Source organism: Homalodisca vitripennis, chromosome 3 (assembly GCF_021130785.1).
Source record: "Homalodisca vitripennis isolate AUS2020 chromosome 3, UT_GWSS_2.1, whole genome shotgun sequence".
Classification (NCBI taxonomy): Eukaryota; Metazoa; Arthropoda; class Insecta; order Hemiptera; family Cicadellidae; genus Homalodisca; species Homalodisca vitripennis.
In genome coordinates this window covers 54,563,574-54,584,735 of record NC_060209.1, presented here as the reverse complement: position 1 = coordinate 54,584,735, position 21,162 = coordinate 54,563,574, and the positions used below count along the sequence as shown (strand labels likewise).

Genomic DNA, 21,162 nt, shown 5'->3' with positions numbered 1-21,162 from the left:
CAAAAGCTTGCAGTAAAGAGGGGCTAAGAGCTAACATGTATACAAATGATGAAGTTGTCTTTCCTTCGTATATTTGGATGAGGTAAAGCCCTACCCGGAAAAAGCTCAGCGTGAAAAATACTAGCCCAGACCGGCACTCAATCCTGAGCCCCTGAGATCATAAGTCGAGACCTTAACCACCAATTACGTTCAAGTGACATGTAAATAACAACTTACCTAGACGCTTACTGTTGCTTTCCTTATAACCACATTTCCCCCAAAAATATTACTTAAAGGTTACTGTACAAGTATTGCTTCGTTAACCAAAGACGTACATTATTTTAAAAATCAAAAAATCAACGTTGTATTTATTTAAACCACTATTCAACGAGGTTCAGTGTCACGCGGCAGGCGTCACGGCTATAATATAAATTTCACGGTTGACTCCGTATCTAAACTGCTAGCACAATTGGAATCTTGAGAGATTTAGGCCTCGCTGTATAAACTTATTGTTATCAGCTGGCAGCCCGTACTGAAGAAGCCATATTTGATCACTGGTTAGTTAAGTTTGAGCCAATCACGATACATATCTGGCTTCCCTTGTATAAATGCCAAGCCGTATCATTTCACCGTTGCAGTCCGCCCATAAAACATAACTATTCATTACAAAGAGTAACCATCGCCAGAGTGAGTGAGGTGAGAGATCTTAGTTATACTGTCGCAGAAGTTGAGCTCTCAGGCATTCATATCTGCTCCAGGGCTATCACAATGCTTGGTTTTATTTCCCGCTTCTCTAAACATATTAAGAATATGTTGCATTGAGAACAATATACACACGTTACTCTGGTATGTATGTAGCGGATTTAGTTAATGTGTATTTTAAATTATTTATTACTTAAGATGTTGATTATAATTTATGTTTAACGCACGTTCCATATATAGTTATATTTTCTTGCATCTTGCTGGTTATATATTGGTTATCATTTCTTGCATCTTGCTGGTTATATATTGTAATTTTTGCATATGGTTATTTGTCAAAATTTTTTATCACTTTGTTGTTATTTATTTCTTATCATACACCACAAATTTATTACTGTTGCTCGTTTTTATATTGAACTATTTATTATTATCTTCGTTTTTGACCTTTCTGTTGATTATTTGCTAACTTATATTTCTTATTTATTTATTGTTTTGTTGTTTATTTGTTTTTAACACTGTTTGTTATTTAATCTTACAGATAAACATAATTAATGCTATTAATTGTTTATACTCTTTTTAACTTATTTCAGTGTACTTCTGGTGTAATTCCGTTGGAATAATAAATAAATACACTGTGCCCCGGTTCGTCAGAATTTGGAATTTGGATCAACGGTTTGGAACTAACACCAAAAATACCATTATGATGATCTTGAAGGAATCCAGAGACGATTCATTCGCTTGATGGGTGTCAGGAATGGTTACCATTATCATCGAGTGTCTATCCATGATTTCTACTCCATACTTGAACTGGGACATCTTGAGACTCGCAGGACTGTAGCTGACTTAGTGGCTCTCCACAAGTTGGTAAATGGTGAAATGGTGTGCCCCGACGTCCTCCAACTCATCTCCTTCAAGACATTATTAAGCACTCGTTCAAAAAACCTCTTCGCCAGACAACACTATGGGACAAACTATGCAGCGAACAGCACGGTGGCACGTCTACAGAAAGCCGGCAATAACCTGCCTTTGTCTGTCGATCTGTTTCACCATACTGTGAGAACTTTGAAGGTGAAAGTAAGATGTGCAGTGCTTCCTACTTAGGCTTCCATTTTATACTGCTTTATGTTACAATCGTTTGCTGTCTTCATTTCTGGAAATTTGTATCTATTTATGTATATATTTATATTTACACTCTTGTTATTTTATACTATAGTTTTTTGTGTTATTGTTATTGATGTATTATCTTTATTGTTCTTGTTTTGAAATATATATTATATTATATTATATCATACTAGCTATAATTTATTTTTTCATATTATTGTCATAGTCTATTTGTAATAGAGTTAGCGACTTTATCTATTGTACAGAACTTTACTCATTGCTGTCCTGCTATTTAATTTAATTGGTTATTTATTTTGCTTCAATGATTATTGGGTAAGTTTTCTATTGCTTTTAGTTACTATTATTTTTGTACACTGTTCTCTCATGCGGGGTTCGACGTTGCGTTACGTAGCTATTAAACCTCAACCATTACTGGCTTGAAATCGTTCACAAAATTTGCCTGGGTTTTCCAAAGATTTTAAAGTAGTATTATATTTTCCCTTAAAACAGAGAGAAGTCTGAATTCTCCATTGCGTCCTTAAATGGTAAAACATGTTATTTGAATCCCTTTGTGTCAAGGGTTTTTTTTATCGAGTGGGAGTTTATAAGGTTTAAGCCAAACGTTGACAGTGTTTCATAAAACCTTTATTTGGAGAAACTGCCTCCCTCACTCGTGCGGCACTTTCAAATGTATGATATTATTAGGATATGAAGTTTTAAAACATAAGGTTCAATGTTATCTGTGGACACAGTTTTCCGATACTTTATTGCGCCAAAATATTAATCAAAGATGTACGCAACGATAAAATTAACAGCAATGATAGACTAAACTGTGGGCGATAAGAACGTTAATTACTCTCTGTTATTAACTCTTGTACATTAAGTGTAATTAAAATAAAACAATCTTGGAATGTAAATACATTGTGGAACAATAGCGTAATAAATTACTCTATCTATATCATTCTACAAATTCCAGTATTTTCCTGGTGGCGACTGTCACAGCGTGAACAGTAAAAGGAATTATTATCCTGTTCCATCAAGGCAGTGAAAAACAATGGAAAGTGCAAAAAATGTCGGTATATCTCCATATCAATAAGTGAGAATCCGTAATTGTACGGTAGACGATGCGCGCGCTTCCTGATACAGTAGCCGCTGAATCAGCTGATACGGGCTGTGTCTGTCTCTGTCTAGTCAATCTAGTTTAGTTCAGTGCAGTTGCTAATGGACTTCCGATAGTAGTGTATTGTGAAGTTGTAGAATCGCCGCTATCTATTCCGTGCCGTGAGTATAGTTTCAATTACTACTTAAGCAATTTTTATTTTTTAATTATAGATTTGTTTATTTTTCTAAAAATATGGATTGCGCTCAAGTCAAATATTAAGTCAGTATTAATATAGATTTTCTCAAACATTTTCTTTTCTCGATAGGTACAAATATTATTTTACAGATTATAAAAAAATATTTTTATCAATATTTGCCAACCGCAATTAGTCCATAATGTGAACAAAAGAGGACATTGCAAAAATATAGCTTACTTAGTCTCTTTGCAATACATAATATTCTCAATCGATATTAGCCAAAGAACGAAATACATATAAATATTGAATAATAATTGAGGCACCTAGTTTTATTAAATTCAAAACATCTAGTTTTTTCTACTAAGATAATACGATGGACGGACAGATTTCATTAATATTGGCACGATCTATTCTTATTGGGTTTTGTTAATACAAGACCATTTTATTCATTACGTTTAACGTTGAATCAGTTGTACAGAGTATAAAAGTCTGTTTACATTTGATGTAAATGTTTTTTTTTTAATAGGTTGATAGAATTTGTAGACGAAATAGAAATAAGCCTAAATATGTCACGTGCTAGTATTTACGCTACATGTATAACATATCACACAATCACGATTCCATTATTTTTCTGCAACACACACACTCACACACGCACATATATTCAAATATTTTATTTTAACATTAACCATCAAGCAATAATACTGTATTAATAATGATAATAAGAAACAGTACGGAGTGTTAAGTTAATTTATAAAATATACGCAGTAAAATGTTAATATAAATAGGTAATATATGTTACTCAAATGCGATACAACAATTTTAGGTGATTAACAAACTTATTAAAATAACTGAAAATAAGTTATTAAAGAATGAAATAAGTGTGTGTGAGTGTGTGTGTGTATATATGTATGTATATATAATGTATAATAACATATATATGTTTGTTTGTATGTATATATATATATATATATATATATATATATATATACACACACACACACACACACACACACACACACACACACACACACACACACACACACACACACACACACACACACATATATATATATATATATATATATATATATATATATACACACACCTATTTCATTCTTTAATAACTTATTTTCTGTTATTTTAATAAGTATAATATATATATATATATATATATATATATATATATATACATGTTAAAAGTTGCATTGTAATACATTACGTACAATGGAGTACCTACCATACGAGAAAAATATTTTAAATTCTAAAATATTATACAAACAGTTGAGGTTTCTGATAACACCGAATTTGCATATGATGAATAAAACAAAATATTCAAGAAGTACGTAATATTAAAAAAAATTTTATTTAAACGTAAATTATGAACAGTACTTTTGCATAGTGACGGAATTAAATGTAAAATGATTCGAAAACCATATAGTAACTTAAAAATAATAAGCTGCCTGTTTGATCGATAACCATTAAATTCGATGGACTGATCTAGATTCTCAAGGTGAACACTTGACTTGCCATCGCTGTATTGAAGGGGTCAAGGCCAGGTCAACACAGGCGGTCTTCTGTTTATCTATCGGGATTGTTAGTGGCGGTAATGGCTTGCTTGATACTGTCTCTTTGGGAAAACACCTAGAAATAGCCCGATAACAGACAAGTCGTAATCTAGGCTTTGGCTAGATAAATGTAACAACAAATATTTTTTAAGTTTGTCAGCTTATATTATTACAATTTATTAATAGTTGCATTTGATTAAAGTTACATTCAATCCGCGATAAGTTTAGAGAAACATTTTGTACTAATGAGAGTACAGTAAACCGAAACCAAAATGTAATATATTTTTCTGACACAAATCAATATGTGATTTACTCAAGAGAATTGTCGATCCTTAGTAGCACATGCCAATATTTGATTTAATTGTAAATATGTATAAAGTCAGTACTGTATACACTATAAGCTTAGGAATTTACGAATTAAGTTAAATTAAATTCAGATTTCGATGCTTTTAACAAACAAGCAACAGATAAGATACATAAATATAAAATTATACATAGTTAAAGAGGTAGCATACTATATATAAAATCTCGTTGACTACTAAAGCTCAATTTAAACACGTAAATATAAATAGCCCTCATATTATTAAAACAAACCATGTAGGAACAGTTGTTGAATTCTAAGATTTTGATAATTTCGAAAAGCTATGATATAATATTGAATGAATGTTTAACTTCGCTCAGTTTGAATGTTAATTTGGGAACTGCCATGATTAAAATAACACCAAAAATACGTTACGTCCTTATCTGAATATTTAGGAATTGTTACCCGAAGTAAAAAAATAATAAATTAGGATAAGAAGCAAAAAGAATTCATCATAAATAATTCTGATGCAGTATATTTTGATTAAAGAATTCCAGGTGGTGGAATTTATAAAGTTAATATAATTTTATAGATTCTATTATAATTTAACCGTTTAAAATAAAATCTTAATTGTTAGAATTCCTTGTTACTTTTAAGAATAAATAAAAATATAAAAAAGGTATAGAAGATAGTGTTACGACAAAATTATGCATATGACTAAAATTTAATTTTTACTTCAACGACCACAGAAAAAAATGAGAAACTTCTATAAACGAGACCTGCATTCATTCATTCAGTCGATGAGTTTAAACTACGGTATCTTATATGACCTACAACAACGTTAATCTCCAAACGCTAATAACATAGATGAATAAACATTGAAGATATTAATATTCATGAATTGATGTTTCACAATTTCAAACACAATTTATAAACATATCAGTAACAATCTAAAAGTCACTGTGGTATAAAATAGGCGTGTGAAAATTTCAATAATTTAATATAGAATAAACACTATTGTAAAACTGCATTACTTATCAGCTTGGTCTGTATGTCGGCTCGGTAGCTGGTACAGTCTTGCCAACGTGCGGGCAAGGTGAAAGTAGACGCATGTTAAGGAAATAACATAATAAATTATCATTACGTTCACGTGATTCGTATTCCTTGGTTAACTAACTTTTTAATCTAAAACACAACCGCCCTTTATGATACCTTTCATGTAGACAGGAAAGTATAGAAAATAACATTTTTATTATTCTACGATGAATTCAAGGAATTTACAGCAGTAGTTATCAAGGTAAACAGAAGATAAGGATAAGAATGTTTTACAGTACGTATATGAAAGGTGGCTAAATAGATCAACCAGATATGGCTGGATAGTTTTATGAAATACTAGCGGGCCTGGCGCGCTTTGCTGCGCATTTCAATAATTTTTTGCAAAAGTTGCCCGCGGCTTCGCACGCAATTTCCCGTTGAAAACAGTATACTATATTCACTTATTCTTTTTCTATCACATTCTAAACATTGCTGAGATAATTGATAGTCGTTCCATCGTGAGCCTCTTGGGCGTATTATGAAGGTATGTACCATATTCCTGCCTCTATCTAGCTGTTACCCACGGCTTCGCACGCAAATCTTAAGAACCGAAGTCCTTATATTACTTAGTAAATTTTTTTTTACTATAATAAATTTTAGATTAAATTAGTTATATCTCCGATGCCACGATTGAGCTTGCTTTGTTGTCTCGATCGAGAGAATATGTACACACGGAGTTTTGAGAACCATACTTCTGTCAAAAAAAAACAACTAAGGTTGATTTTATAACATTCTTTATATTTGTAGCCAACGTAAGATAGTAATTATGATATCTGCATTGCTCTTCTGATCAAGCATGAGCATGGTTTATATTAAATAAATATTGCAGTTAAAGGTGAATTTTTACGTCAAATTTGAATTGTATTATCTGGATAGTAAAGTCTATGTTTAACAGTGATTGCAGAAACAGTTTAAACAAAATTTGTCGTTTCTCTTAAGCTTACTCTATGCTTTAAAACTATAAGTGTAATATATGTTTACAAAGAACAGCTGATTAAAAATTTGAAAAGACGTTAACATATGTTTGCTGCAATGCATTTCTTATGGGTATTTCTGTAACCAGTGGGGCGGAATCCTGAATCGGGAAAGGGATGGGCATAGCTTATAAACCTTCTCCGTGGAAAAATACATATACGTACAAATTTTCATCATGATCGGTCCAATAGTTCACGATTCCATAAAGGACAAACATACAAACATTCATTTTTATATATATAGATGTTAGTAAAGTATAATCTTAAATCGTATTCCATTAATAATATCATTCCCTTAAAATAAAATCATAATTAATTAAATACATTGATAACTCTTAAGTATAATTCACATACATGTAATTCTGCTTCATTATCAGATATTTTACTACATTCTTGGTCACAGTAAGCTTAAAAATGCTATTTTAAATGTCTCTAAATTTTATGATAAAAACTTAAAGAGGTTGCTCAATTTTCAAAACCGTTATCTTAGTGGACTATGGCTCTGAAATTAAATAAATAATAGTACCAAAGGCCTCTGAAGAAAATGTCTTATATTAAGATCCTTATTAAAAATACGTTTTAAAATTAATCATGTACGAGGAAGTATAATATTTTTTAACTCATACACACACACACACACACACACACACACACACACACACACACACACACACACACACACACACACACACACACACACACACACACACACACACACGCGCGCGCGCGCGCGCACGCACACACACACACACACACACACACACATTTGAACGCGATAGTTATATTAATATTTAAGTACACTTGTTTATATTTATTTTCTCTGAAGCAATAATTTATTACTGTGCAACTTTTATCCCTTCTCCCTATGTATTTATATACAATATTAAAACGTATTTTAAGAAGTGCAATTAAACAGTATAAATCTAGGCTTAGCATTGCGATGATATGTTATTTGCCAGACAAAATATATGTTTTTAAAGACAAATCGCTGCAAGGATTTCAGAAGCTTGCCTAAGAATATAAAACGTTCAAATAATTAAATGAATCTTATTCAGAAACAACATAAAATGGGCGCAGAAAATGAGGTTATAAATGAGAAAATTAGGTCATCGTTGAAGCACTAATGAATATACAAGTGTGGTGATCCCTTATTTAATGAATTAATACTGTATGTTTGACTCTTGTTCTACTGATAAGGACTATGTAAAATACATTTTATATTGTAAATATAGTTTGTAGATCGTCCAAAAACAAGCTTCTTTAGGGGTTTAGACAATAAAATTTGGCAAGATAAATTCTATATGCTTTCGACCACAACTCAATTTTTCATATAGTTTACTCAATAGTACAACCTCATCTCTGGCTAGGCCTTGTGGGTCCAATTCCTTAACGAATTAACAAATTAACGATTTGAATTTGGTATATTTTCTAAATTTTGTATTGCCCTTAGTTTATTAAAGTATTCAGCATATTATTGGGTATTTTATTATAAATGCAACAAGATCAGTCTGGCTATTTCTGTGTGTTTAGTTTCTTTACTTTGCTTACCTTACTTTACAAAATTCTAAATTATTTGATTAAAATCTTAAAAATAAAGAATGTATTATTTTGATTTATAATAAGTTTGATAAATATTTCGGTAGTAATGTCTTTGGGATTACAAGCTCACAATTTACGATTCGTCACGGCTTAATTTATAATTTCTTAAACACGTGAAAATATTTCATTCGAATAGTTAAATTTTCTTTTGAGTGCACTCAAACTTAGTGATTATAGTGAATGACAGTATTTTGAATTATGGCAGCGTTGCCACGATCATTGTTCACCATTAAACGTCTCTAATACAACTCCTCCTTGTTAAGAGCTATTCATAATCTCTAATGAGTGTATAGGAACTTTATTTACGTCACTCGCGGAACGCGGAAGTACTTATTTTGCAATTTGCGCAGTCTTTAACTTTAAAGTACAAGAAAGATCGTCTGAAGCTGACATAAAACCACAGGAAATGGCGATATGACCTGACACCGCACCGCGTGCGTGGTTCCGACGCCATAACTTCCTGGAAATATGAATGAATTTCGCATTCCGGCTTTTTCCGCTGACAGCAGACCAATATGAACGTGTAGACCCTGTCAGCAGTTTGTTGTTTTCCTCATAAACCCTTGAATCTGAGACTCGCTAATTTACCACGCGTTTAAGAAAATCGCCCGTTAGGACTTCATGGCGACTCTGACTTATTATTTTTTAGATATAATGACGGAAAAGAACTACCCGATCTTTCTAGGGGCAACAGACAATTACTGAACGGGTCCTTGTGAGAGGATTGTTTACATCTAAGCACCCATGTATGTGTCTAGCCGATTAGCCGTTCATATGTCAGCCTTGTCCTGAGGGTTGTCGTGTAGAAAGTTGCAGCGACAAGACTAGTCAATGGTTCAGGGTCGCTAGGAGACGTGGCGGGTGCTGGTGTACCAAGTTCCGTTACGTACACAGCACTTATTGTTATCAGTTCCTCGTTATCGCAAAGGGTACAAAGCGCCTTCTCAGTTACAACAAACTTTATCTAATCCTTCTTATAAGGTTGATCGTGACTGGTCTGTCCTATAAACTTTTGAGTACGGTATACTAACTTTCAAATACTCTAGTATGAGAATACTTTTCTTTCAAGTAACTGTTTGTGTAAAATATTGATTGCGCTGAATTAATATATTTTATATTTGAATTTTTATAGAAGCATAAACAAAACCAAAAATTATTTTACATTATTTTCATTAGTTAAACCACAGACTTTACAATTCGCATCCAATCCGACAATATGTCCTAACATTTAAATAATAAAAATAGAACTTACACATAAAAAGAATTCCAAATAAAAGTCGTATCCATTTTATAATGTATTGAACATACGGAACAATGACACTATGTATAATAACACTATTTTAATTATAACCCGTCACGTTTGTGCACTTTAGACTATCCTTTCTGGCGATTGCAACCGGATTTAAGTGGGTGGGATATTTTGGGTAGGTCAACTTCACAGATATGCGAAATGAAAACTTTTAAATTAATTTTAAAATTAGAATACGACCCAAACAAACGTCGGAAATAACAAAACAAAAGTAAACTAACGAGAAATTATCAGTTCCTACCAGCCTTAACTGGATGGGTTATTTTGGATTGGCTAACTTCACAGACTTGCGGAAGAAGACGTTTTAGTAAAAAAAATATATATATGAAACGATTTAAAAACGTCCGGAATGATAAAACTAACGTAAACTAAAGATTATAACCAGTTTTAAGCTTCATAGATATCATTATGCGAACATAAAATTCTAAATCATCATTCGAACATCTTCGTAAATGCTAAATACCGAGGCTAGTGTGGATTGACATTTTAAAATATTTACTTACAATGATGAATGTAATGCTGCTCGATAATATATGTATTTAGACACACGAGATAACGCGAGATGGCGTGAGAGTTAGGGTGCAAAATCGTTGACTTATTACGATAAGTATACATTACAATGACTATAAAACATTACAATGACTGTAAAACATTACAATGACTGTAAAACATTACAATGACTGTAAAACATTTATAATGATGTTTGAGAACACGTCCACAACATGAAGGTTCCTGCTTGACCTGCAGTTGGAACGGCAACGGGCGTGTACTTAGTGTAAAAGCAAAGCCATAATTTTCCATTTTTCACGTTTTTCAAACAACAAAAGTCTATTTTTACAAACGTTAAAGGTTAACTCGTTCTTGTTGTCATAGCTTTAGATAACAATCACGATATGATTTGTGTTAAAATATTGATACAACTGACACGAGAACCTAGTGAATGACGTGTTACTTTGTTTGCCTTCGATAACGCCCGGCCTTCTGTTACACGAGCACTCGCTGTTTCTCTGGTAGAATCCCATGCCCTCTGCCCTCCTCACTGCCACCACCACCTGACCTTGACCGCTACTACCTCAGCACCTTAATTACTGTAATATATCTGCAACTGGCCACATCATAGAAAACTCCATCATGATGTACTGGTACTAAAATATTTATATAAGTGTCACGAGGACCTAGTGGCTGAGGAGATCCATTATCTGTTATACGAACATCTTCAGCTCGTACTCTGGTAGCTTCCCACGGCATGACATTTCTGAATTTCTGAAATTATTAACTTTACATCAAACTTTAAATTGGGAACGTTACTCTATTCTTTGCGCTTATTAAATTACATAGTTAATATTTTAAAATTCGGTCTACATTTCCCAATATGTCAGTCAACTTTGAAATTTCCTATGAAAACTTTAACTTTTAAACTATTGGTTTAGAATGTAAAACTTTTTTTAATTCTTGGTGTTGTTATGATTTACGTAAACTAAACGCTAGCAAGACTGCCAAATGTTTCGTAAACTTTTTCTTTAACAGTTATTAAAGAGGCATGTTTTAGCATTTTCAAATAAAAAAAATTAACTCGGAGTGCAATATTCTTCCAATGAAATGTTAGAATATTGTATTACTTTATATTATAAACAATTTTAAAATCTTTCGTTTGAGTGGCTACTTTTAAATAGTTTAAATTGAATTGTAAATATATAATACAATAATTTTATTGTAAACGTTTTTGTTAACAACATAATATTAAACAGTTTGGACAACGTTATGAATACCAGTAATTTAAACATGTTATTGTTGAAAATTGCAAATGGTTAAATTTCCGTTGGCGAAATTCAGATTAAATATTACAAAATTAGAAATAATTTGTTAGGCGGATCTTAAATTTTGGATCTCGTTAGCATTTTAAACTCTTTGTGCTTTGTAATTTCGATTATGAGAATTTATTCTTCAGAATAACTTTGAAATAGGAAAAATTCTACGATAGATAATTGGATCATATTTTAAAATTAATTGAGGTAAAATGATAACATTATCATTACTGGTACTCAAAAAGCATCAGTATTTAGTTGCAATTTCAAATAATTAATGCTTAATCAACGGCGATAAGTTACAGATGGAGTAAATCTTAGTTTTTCTTTGTAATTATGCAGTACCCGTTGTGCAGCTCGACCTATAGACTTTGCACATGGGTAGCGACATGTGTTTGAGACATGTACCATCATTAACTTTCTTTCTTGAAAAGTATAAAAACTTGATTTGTTGTCGGCTATAAAAGTAATCACGTTGAAATGAGCATATGGACGTGGAATTTCTTATTCATAGCATTATTTATAAAACATAGAGGTAGACACCATTTGTTCATGAAGTATGTATGGAATTAATGTACCACGTGACCAACTTGGGGTCCAATTTAGGCGAGATGTGTGTTACAGTGAAGACATGTTTTGTTCAAAATTACTGACCACATTTTAACGCTTATCTTGGTAATGTTAAAAATTATGATAAATTAAACGAATATGTTCAAATCACATAGAACTGGTTTCTCTCACATAGTTTACAGTTTAGGCTAATTGTATTAAGTATTCATAAATATTTTAAAAGTGTTGTGTTTGTTTTTTTACACAGTATATAATAGTTTTCAAGACAGCAGAGTAAAAACATTTTTATATCCTCACCACGATCCCAAAGCCACCCGTTCGAAAGTTTATGTAGGACCGTAATGTATATTATGTACACTATACCATTCTTAACTAACAAAAACTTACGTTCTTATAATTTGTCAAATAAGAGTAAACTTTGAATACAATTTAGGTTCGTATTTTGACCTCCAAGTAAAAAAATTCTCAAATTATGCGCAGCTTAGACAGGTACCCATTGTATCATGTAGTATCCGGTCCGCGAAGTTCTAGGGCCATGTCTTCCTGCTTATGGCTGGTCCGGTTACAGGACAACCGGTTTGGAAGGACACCTACAATAGCCATATCCGGTTAATCCGACACTGTTTGTCATCTAACACTTCTTAAATCAACACAGCGTTTTTACGAGTTGTAGAACATTCTAATGACGCAGCGTTAGAGATTGAAGTCCCGAAATGGAAAGACCATAAACATTTTTATTTAGCTGTCGACAACATTTACTATTGCATTATCACCTTTCCAAATTGTTGTAATTTTTTATTGTCTACACCCTAGAGGTTTTAGCTAACAATATGTACTGGCAGCCACCACGATTTAAACTCTTGCTCCGTAAGTTCAGAAGGCAACCACTAGACCACATTGAAACTCAATCTTACATCTCAGTATACTTAATCCAAGCCATTGACAAGCTATGCGTTTGTTATTCCTGTTTTTGTAAGACGACCGAAATAACGTTTTAAGTATGTGTGGAACTAGGTGGTGGATCTTCGACCTCCTAAGGTTCGAGGGTATGGAACACCTCCTAAAGATCCGGGGGTATGGAACACCTACCTCAGGTCCGGGGGTATGGAACACCTCCCACAGGTCCGGGGTATGGAACACCTCCCACAGGTCCGGGGGTATGGAACACCTACCTCAGGTCCGGGGGTATGGAACACCTCCCACAGGTCCGGGGTATGGAACACCTCCCACAGGTCCGGGGGTATAGAATCTCAAACGGTGTTTACGAGTATATGCGTTTGTGAGTTGCAGGGGAAAGTGGTTTCTGCAGAAACGGAAAATGTTTACAATTTTAAAGTGAAATATTTAAATCGAGCTGTAATAAACTTTAAATGAGATAATATAATATTTTCTTAATAGGAAAATATTAACTAACAGTATGCATATTTACTTTCTGTGTACTAAGCACATTCTGCATTAATCACATTTAGCGATGAATGATTGATTAATTGGTGTTATTTTGAGAATAAGGTGTATAGAGACTAATCAATGTATAGCACGGTATGTATTTGTAAGATGAATTTATAATATTTGAAATAAGAGTTTATTGCTTAATTAACTTCCTGTACGCAATTTAAGTGACTATGAAAATAACAGGTTATTGTTAGTAGCTTTACTAAAATAATGCCCTATCAAAAAAATTATTAATTTGATGTTTAACTCGAAATTTTAGAAAACATTAAAGATATCACCACCACGTATTACGTTATTTTGAAAATGTATAGGATATTAATTAGCATGTCATTAGTTTCAAAACATAAAGAAGCCACGAAATAAAAATATTACAGCATAATAATTTCGTGACTTATTTATGAAACCTTAAAATAAAACAGTATTTAAAATAACAATTTAAAATTGTAATTTAATTTTAAAATAACAGTTCATACCGTACTTACGAGTATTCAATAAGATAATACTTCTAAAAAAAACTTAGATGTGAGTTAGTACGAGGTCGTATATCAAAATTGTTAACCTTTTTAATAGCGGATTATTGAGTATAGAATTTATTATTAATAAATTCTTTGGGATAATTCGTCTTTACCAGGAATTTGTATTAACCTCCGCCCTTTAATAACTGTTGGAAATTATCTGTACATTAAAAAATATGTTTATGGCGTACACTCTGTAATTACCAAGAAATTGCTTTTGTTACGCAGCGCCCATGTTAGTGATGTGAGCTCCTCGGTGATAGGTGACAACAGTGTTACGGCGAAGGTTATATGTAATTAATTCACTATATCTCGGGAATACAAACGCAATGTTTTCAAAGCAGAATACAATTATCACACACAAAGAGTCTCTTCGAGGCTGCTAAATTATTCAAGATTGGCCGATTATCTGTTTTTGCAGATTTCAAAGATATAAATTTGTAAAATACTGTTACTAGGCTACATGCATATTAATTACCCTGAGTATGATAAGGCACTGGGCATCATAATTTCTGCATCCTCTCTGCAGCGATGGATGCAGAAATAAGGTTCGATGCGATGGGTAAGGAGGCGATGGATGGTTCGCGTTTGGGAAGGTTATTATGAAAGACATCCTACAACACCTGTTAATTATTGCAATAGATAAAGCTAATTAGGGTTAGACTTTTATTGTAGCTCTAAATTGTACATGAATTGAAGTTTAATTTTCACTAATTACTGCATTTTAATACTATAAGATGTTGGCAAAAATGACGCAAATAAGTACTTAGCTTCCAATACAAATACGTTTATTTATGACTAATGCCCTTATTACTAATATAATATATATTTCTACGAATGCCAGTTCACTATTAACGTTAGAGAACTTCATATTTTATTCTAAAACCTCTTTATACGCTGACATTGGCGACAAAGACAATGGCGTTTCAATTTAGTGGTAACCACAGCACATTGGCAGTGTTGACGTTTCACATGATAGCATTGTTCTGTTCTGCTGAATCACCGCTGCCGTATTCGTGGGAATTGTAATCATTATGTGAGAGATGACGGTATTGTTTCAAGTATAAAATTTCCATTCTTAAAATAGCAATAGCTTCTGATCACAAGGAGCCGAGTTTGAATTTGTTTTTGTTATAAATTTAATCCTAAATTAGAATATACTAGTATAATGGAGCTGTCACTACATTAAACTGGTCCTCCATCCTGTTTGGCATAGTCTTGTTTGAAAAAGTATTGTTTCATTTTTATTACATGATTGGCTGAGCGACAGCGAAGCCTTATCACACGAGGTTCTGGAACAATTTTGAGGCAAGATATCTCGAGAAGGAACTGACCTATATACTTGAAATTTTGCATGAAGCTTTATTTCTACATAAGCAACATCGAGTTCGATTATGGTGCTTGTTACTCAATGAGATTAGGATGAGCATAGCGAGTATTTTTACATTTTATCTCATGAGTAACCGACAAGCAACAACGAGACTGCAAAGTAAATAAAATGTTTTAATTAACTAAGTACAATCATATGGTATTTTAACATATTATATCTATCGCAAGATATCTGTATACTGTACCTTTTGCATGTGATGGAATTATGGCAATGAAAAAATTATAGAATAAACCAATTTTAAACAGATTGAGTGAAATCATGTGGCATTTTAACATGTGACATACTAACATACGGTTCCTAGTCTTAACATTTTGCATGCAATATCAATGAAGCCTGTTCACGTAGTAACCTTGTTTAACTTGTCAGTGCTAATTCTCATACGCCAATAACAATTTGTGAGTTTAATTATTTGTTAGATATTTGAAATAGTTATATTGTGTTTACGGTTTCGGTCTCGTTATATAGAAGCTAGGAGCACACCACACCACGTCTCGCTTAACAAACTTCGCTGAGAATCAATGCAAAGTTTGGAGTTTATTGCCAATATTATTACTGGCAGATGACACCATTGATAATCATACGAAACAGGAATTTTTACACCCCCCCCCCCCACCGGGAAACAAAAGAGAAATTGTGTCAGCCTACTGAGTGACAGGCTTCAACGACGATCAGAAAAGTTCCATAGTTGGACCATCATAGAATTCATTTTTGTCAATGTGGAAATGAATTTGTATTCAAAGTTTCAACTCTACAGGTAAAATCTTACTCGACATATGTTGCCAAGTGACACACTCAAAGTCTTGTTCATTAAATTAGGTTTCATATCAACGTTTAAGTAATGAAACTTCACACACGCAGTCACCTTAAATTGAAGTTTGTGTTGGAATAGTTATCCTACATATGTTAGTGTGTCACATGTTGAAATTTCTTGTAAGTGTACTGTGTTTGTTTACAAATCTATTTATCCTGCTATTTTCTCGTTTCCATCATTGTTACCAACAAGCTCAATGTAAAAGTATTCGCTAACGCTCAGCCAAATCCCTTGGATGTGATGGACCATCATCTAACTCGGTTATTCTCATTTGAAGCTTCTTGGACAATTACAAATCTTTTTCCGTTAGTTTTCTTGATATCGTGCGTATAGACGACACAGACGACATACAGACAAAAATGCCATTGTATAAAGCACGAGTAATACGCTTCGCTAACGCTCAGCCAAAATAAGACCGGTTTTTTTATATTGCAAAGGATATTAGGAATATGTTTGGAAGGTGTATGTGAGAAGTGCAAAACAACCAGAGATCTGTCATCTTGGGGTTGGTTTATTTAGGCCATGATCCAGATAACGTCTAGGAAGGTGTTGTAGGACCAGGGATCCTCATGATCTACAGGACAGACTACTTCAACTCATTCCTGGGAAATATTATACAAACGAATCATCTAAATCCTTTATTCTGAAACTTCTCTAACGTTTTTAAATATTGCTCAAATCTTCTAATGTGACTGCGAAGCTTTAAATTCTGCAATCTTTTTAGTGATAATATATTGGTGCTCGTATAAACTACTTGAGATAGTGGGAAGGTTATGGTTTATCTTGACAGTTTGAAATCAGAGATTATTTTCGAGCTGAGATAGCGTACTGTCTACAATTCTGAGGTTTTTTATTTGAGAAATATGATACACCTTAAAAGTGTATGGTATAGATTTTTAATTTTTAGCTTATCTTTTCATTTTGTTATCTCGGTATAAAATATACACATAAAACGTTAAAGAAACATATGATCTCCAATGTTCCACATTGTGTAAACTAAGTTAGCTTTCTAAAATACGTTGTCAATAATGTAAGTTACTTTTTGAGGAAATGTTGGAAATATAGATTAAGCATAAAAACAACAACACTTCTTATTAAGCCTTTGCAGTAATCACTGTTAAGCACAGAGGTTATCCAGATAATAAAACTGGAAGTTTTAGTAAAAATAGACGTTTAAATGTACGATTTAGGAAATATTAAGTTTGCAGTGTTTGATCAGTAGAGTAATGCAGATATCAATGACAAAAGTAGGCCTACTATCTTTATTTTGGCTACAGATTAAAGGCTGTTATACCAATAAGCTATAAGGCTATAAAAACTACCTTAGTTGTTTATTTTGACAGAAGTAGGGTTATCAGAACTGCTTAATATGCATATGTTTCATATATCTTCTTCTCGATCGCAGCAACAAAGCAAATTGAACTATGGTAACAAAACTATCCTATACTGGATGAAAATTACAATGGCCAAGTAAACGTTTTATGACCGAATCATATATGTACTTTTTTATGTTTTGCTTCAAATAGGCTATCCATTTCAAGGTAAAACAACCCAAACTCAACCATGGCGTCGGAAATATAATTCATTCGAACCAGAATTGCGCATTATACTTAAGGGCTAAAATAAAAACCATACGCAATTTCGCTTAATATCTTAAGCTCATACATAACCATGATCACTATAATGATATGTACCTAAATATCCCTACTTCCGTTTCAAAATTATATAGAGCCCCACCGTTTATTATAAATGTGTGTTTACTGAAAAGCTCTTCCCCACTGGCCTAAAATACTTTAATTTCTACTGAAAATTGTCAATATTATTCAATAAAAATATAGAATATTGGAGAGAAATTTAATTTGTTACACAGATTTTTATAAAAACTGTTCCACTCTGACTTCTGAGTTTATAAAATGATTTTAAAATTAAAATATGAGATGGATCAGAAGACTAGATATCTTTAAGTGACTATAATTTATCTCAGGATAATTAAGAAGGTCATTCAAAATAAATATGCCCACGATGTCCCAGTTTTTTAGCAGGAAATTGCATGCGAATCTAACTGTTATGTATACAATTATACATCTGGATACACAATACAAAAAATAATACAGAGCAAATTTTTAAGGATAAGATGCTTCTTGTGGAATAAAGGTAAGCGAAGAGATTTTTTATCATAAACATAGCTCAAACACATAGCCTTACAATCAGATCAGATATACATTTCAGATTATAAAGAATACCAAGATCGCAATAAACCGATATGCCAGAAATGCAGTTGAAGTAACTGAATATAAGGAAACTACTACAGGAAAATACCTAAAGAAAATAACTAATAATCTATGTTACAACAGATTTATCTATGTTGCAACATATAAATTATTCTGAAATCGAAGTAAAACAGGTCATTTCTGGATACATTTCGTAGTTAAATTTATTTTCAGCTTTTAATGGAATTCGTTATTAAATAACACTCGGATAACACGTGAGGGGCCGGTAAAGATAACAATAGCAGGTTAGTGGGGAACTGGGTCAGTACTAAACGTGACCACTCTGTTCTTCGACTTGTCATTTCATTATTTAACTTGGGTTGGAATAGATGTCATGGAGGGATTTAACAAAACTTTGAATGCCACCGTGTTGTTGGTTCAATGAGAATCCCTATTATGGAAATCATAATTTATGATCTGCATGCATACATTTGAAACACTTAATTATGATTTGAGAGAGAATTGCTGTACACGAAGTATGTTACTGTTCTAAATATCTTATAAGGTTTTAGGACAAACCAATAGCTTCTTATACTGTTCTACACTGTATTAAATTCTCACTAGGGTTTTGTGGTTTAGGATTTAGTAATGCATAATGAAAACAATTAAGTATACGAAACATGTCACGTTCATTTTATGTAAATTTGAAACTTAGAACTACATTTAAAATGTTTTAAATATTTGTTTTTTTATATTATAAATCTTATCTTAAATAAATAAAATTAAAAGAGTAAATATACCTATACTATGATATTCTCACAAAACCTTGTTTAATAGCTTTGTATACAATAACATAACTTGTACATGGAATGAGAAATCGTTATGCAAGATTGATTGTTTCATGAAATTACTGTGTTGTTACTTGTAAATAATTATTCGTGGTGGTTATTGAGATCGTTTGAAAGATGAGAATACATTTTAAAGTGGAACTATTCATTAAAATTATAATTATTTTATACAATTCATGCATATTATTAATTACATCACGTGCCAGTTGATACTTCGTTAATATGACGATATTAATTATAAACCAATCGTTAGTTTTGAAGTAGTTAATCTTTATTCCCAGTAGAATCAGCCGAAATTAGCTGGAAAAAGGCGTTGTTGGATACTTGGATACTTACATAAAATTGTTATAAAACATTCATAACTGTATTTCGACACATCAGAATTGTTTACAGTTTGGTGTTTACTTCACATGTCAATTGAATTAATCTTGATAACTTAGTTTCGTCTTTGGTGTTTATTGTTGTTGTTCACTACTTTAAATTTTAACTTAACAGTCAAACATTTAATGAGGGATAAACTGTAAGTTTATTTGGATTTCTTAGTTGGATTATTGCCTTTGTTTCAGTTGGACGATCAATGAGAGGTAAGGTTGTAGTGGCCAGTCATTATCCAGGTCCAACTTTGGTGAAGTAACTTTTTGCTGTAGTTTCCCCTGTGATTTGTATTACTGCACGTTATCAGCATAATCTGATTTAATTTTCTTCTGTATACGGGGCCTGACCCAACATGTCGGAGGGTTCGGCTCTGAGCCCCGCCCAGACGGAGAATATGGAGGTACAGAGCTGTCTAAACTATTATTGTACCTGATCATGATTACATGGATAGTTCTAATTTAGAAAACGTTGAAAATAAACTGAAAAGAGATATAGATGCTAGCAGCACTTTTGAGAATCAGGATAGTAACAAAACCTTACCATACTTTAAACAAGGTTTGAGTGGTTTGGTGTGTACGAACAAATGGCGCTGGATGACATACATAGCATGGCATGGTGTGTATACATGGTACTACATAAAATCTGTTCATCTGTTTTTTCCATTTTTCGTCCCTTGAAAATAGGAATATAAAGATGCCTCATTGAGATTGCCGAGGCACTATCTCATGTAGTTGCTGCAATTGAAATATAGTGGCTTTGACTGAAACTATTGTCAGTATTTTAAATAAATACAAAAGGATTTTGTTTGATACAAAATTCACACAACATGGTCAATTCTGTTACCTACTGTACACGTGTAAATAGGTTTGCACGTATAATATATTATAATTATTATCTGAAGCCACGCGCAATTCCCCAGTGGTGTGTATAATAGCTGTATTAGTTGAGATAAAGCTGTTCGTAATTATAAAAACGATGACGATGCCATGAACGTTTAGGTTTTGATATGAGTCATACAGGATGTTTTTAACCATTAATAATAGAAGATTGATAATAACACCCTACGTGTCTACTCTTCGCAAACATTCGTCAGGAAAGTCACATGAACTTTAGTTCCTTCATAAAATATACTTAAAACTATACTTTACGTGTTTATTAAAAATATAAAAATAACAAGTTTCGCATATCCATCCAGGATCTACAAAAACTCTGATATTTTATGGTCTATGTGGGGTCAATACAGATGATGAAAAGTGTATTATA

At 32.5% G+C, this 21,162-nt stretch overlaps 1 protein-coding gene across 1 annotated transcript in view; it reads left to right on the top strand.

Annotated features, from left to right (window-relative positions):
• The first annotated feature begins 2,940 nt into the window (after positions 1-2,940).
• Positions 2,941-21,162, top strand: part of LOC124356885 (ATP-binding cassette subfamily G member 4-like) — a 126,501-nt gene continuing 108,279 nt past the window's right edge. The window contains exon 1 of the mRNA XM_046808161.1: positions 2,941-3,060. The gene's annotated coding sequence lies outside the window, so the exon portion shown is untranslated. The remainder of the gene's footprint in view (positions 3,061-21,162) is intronic.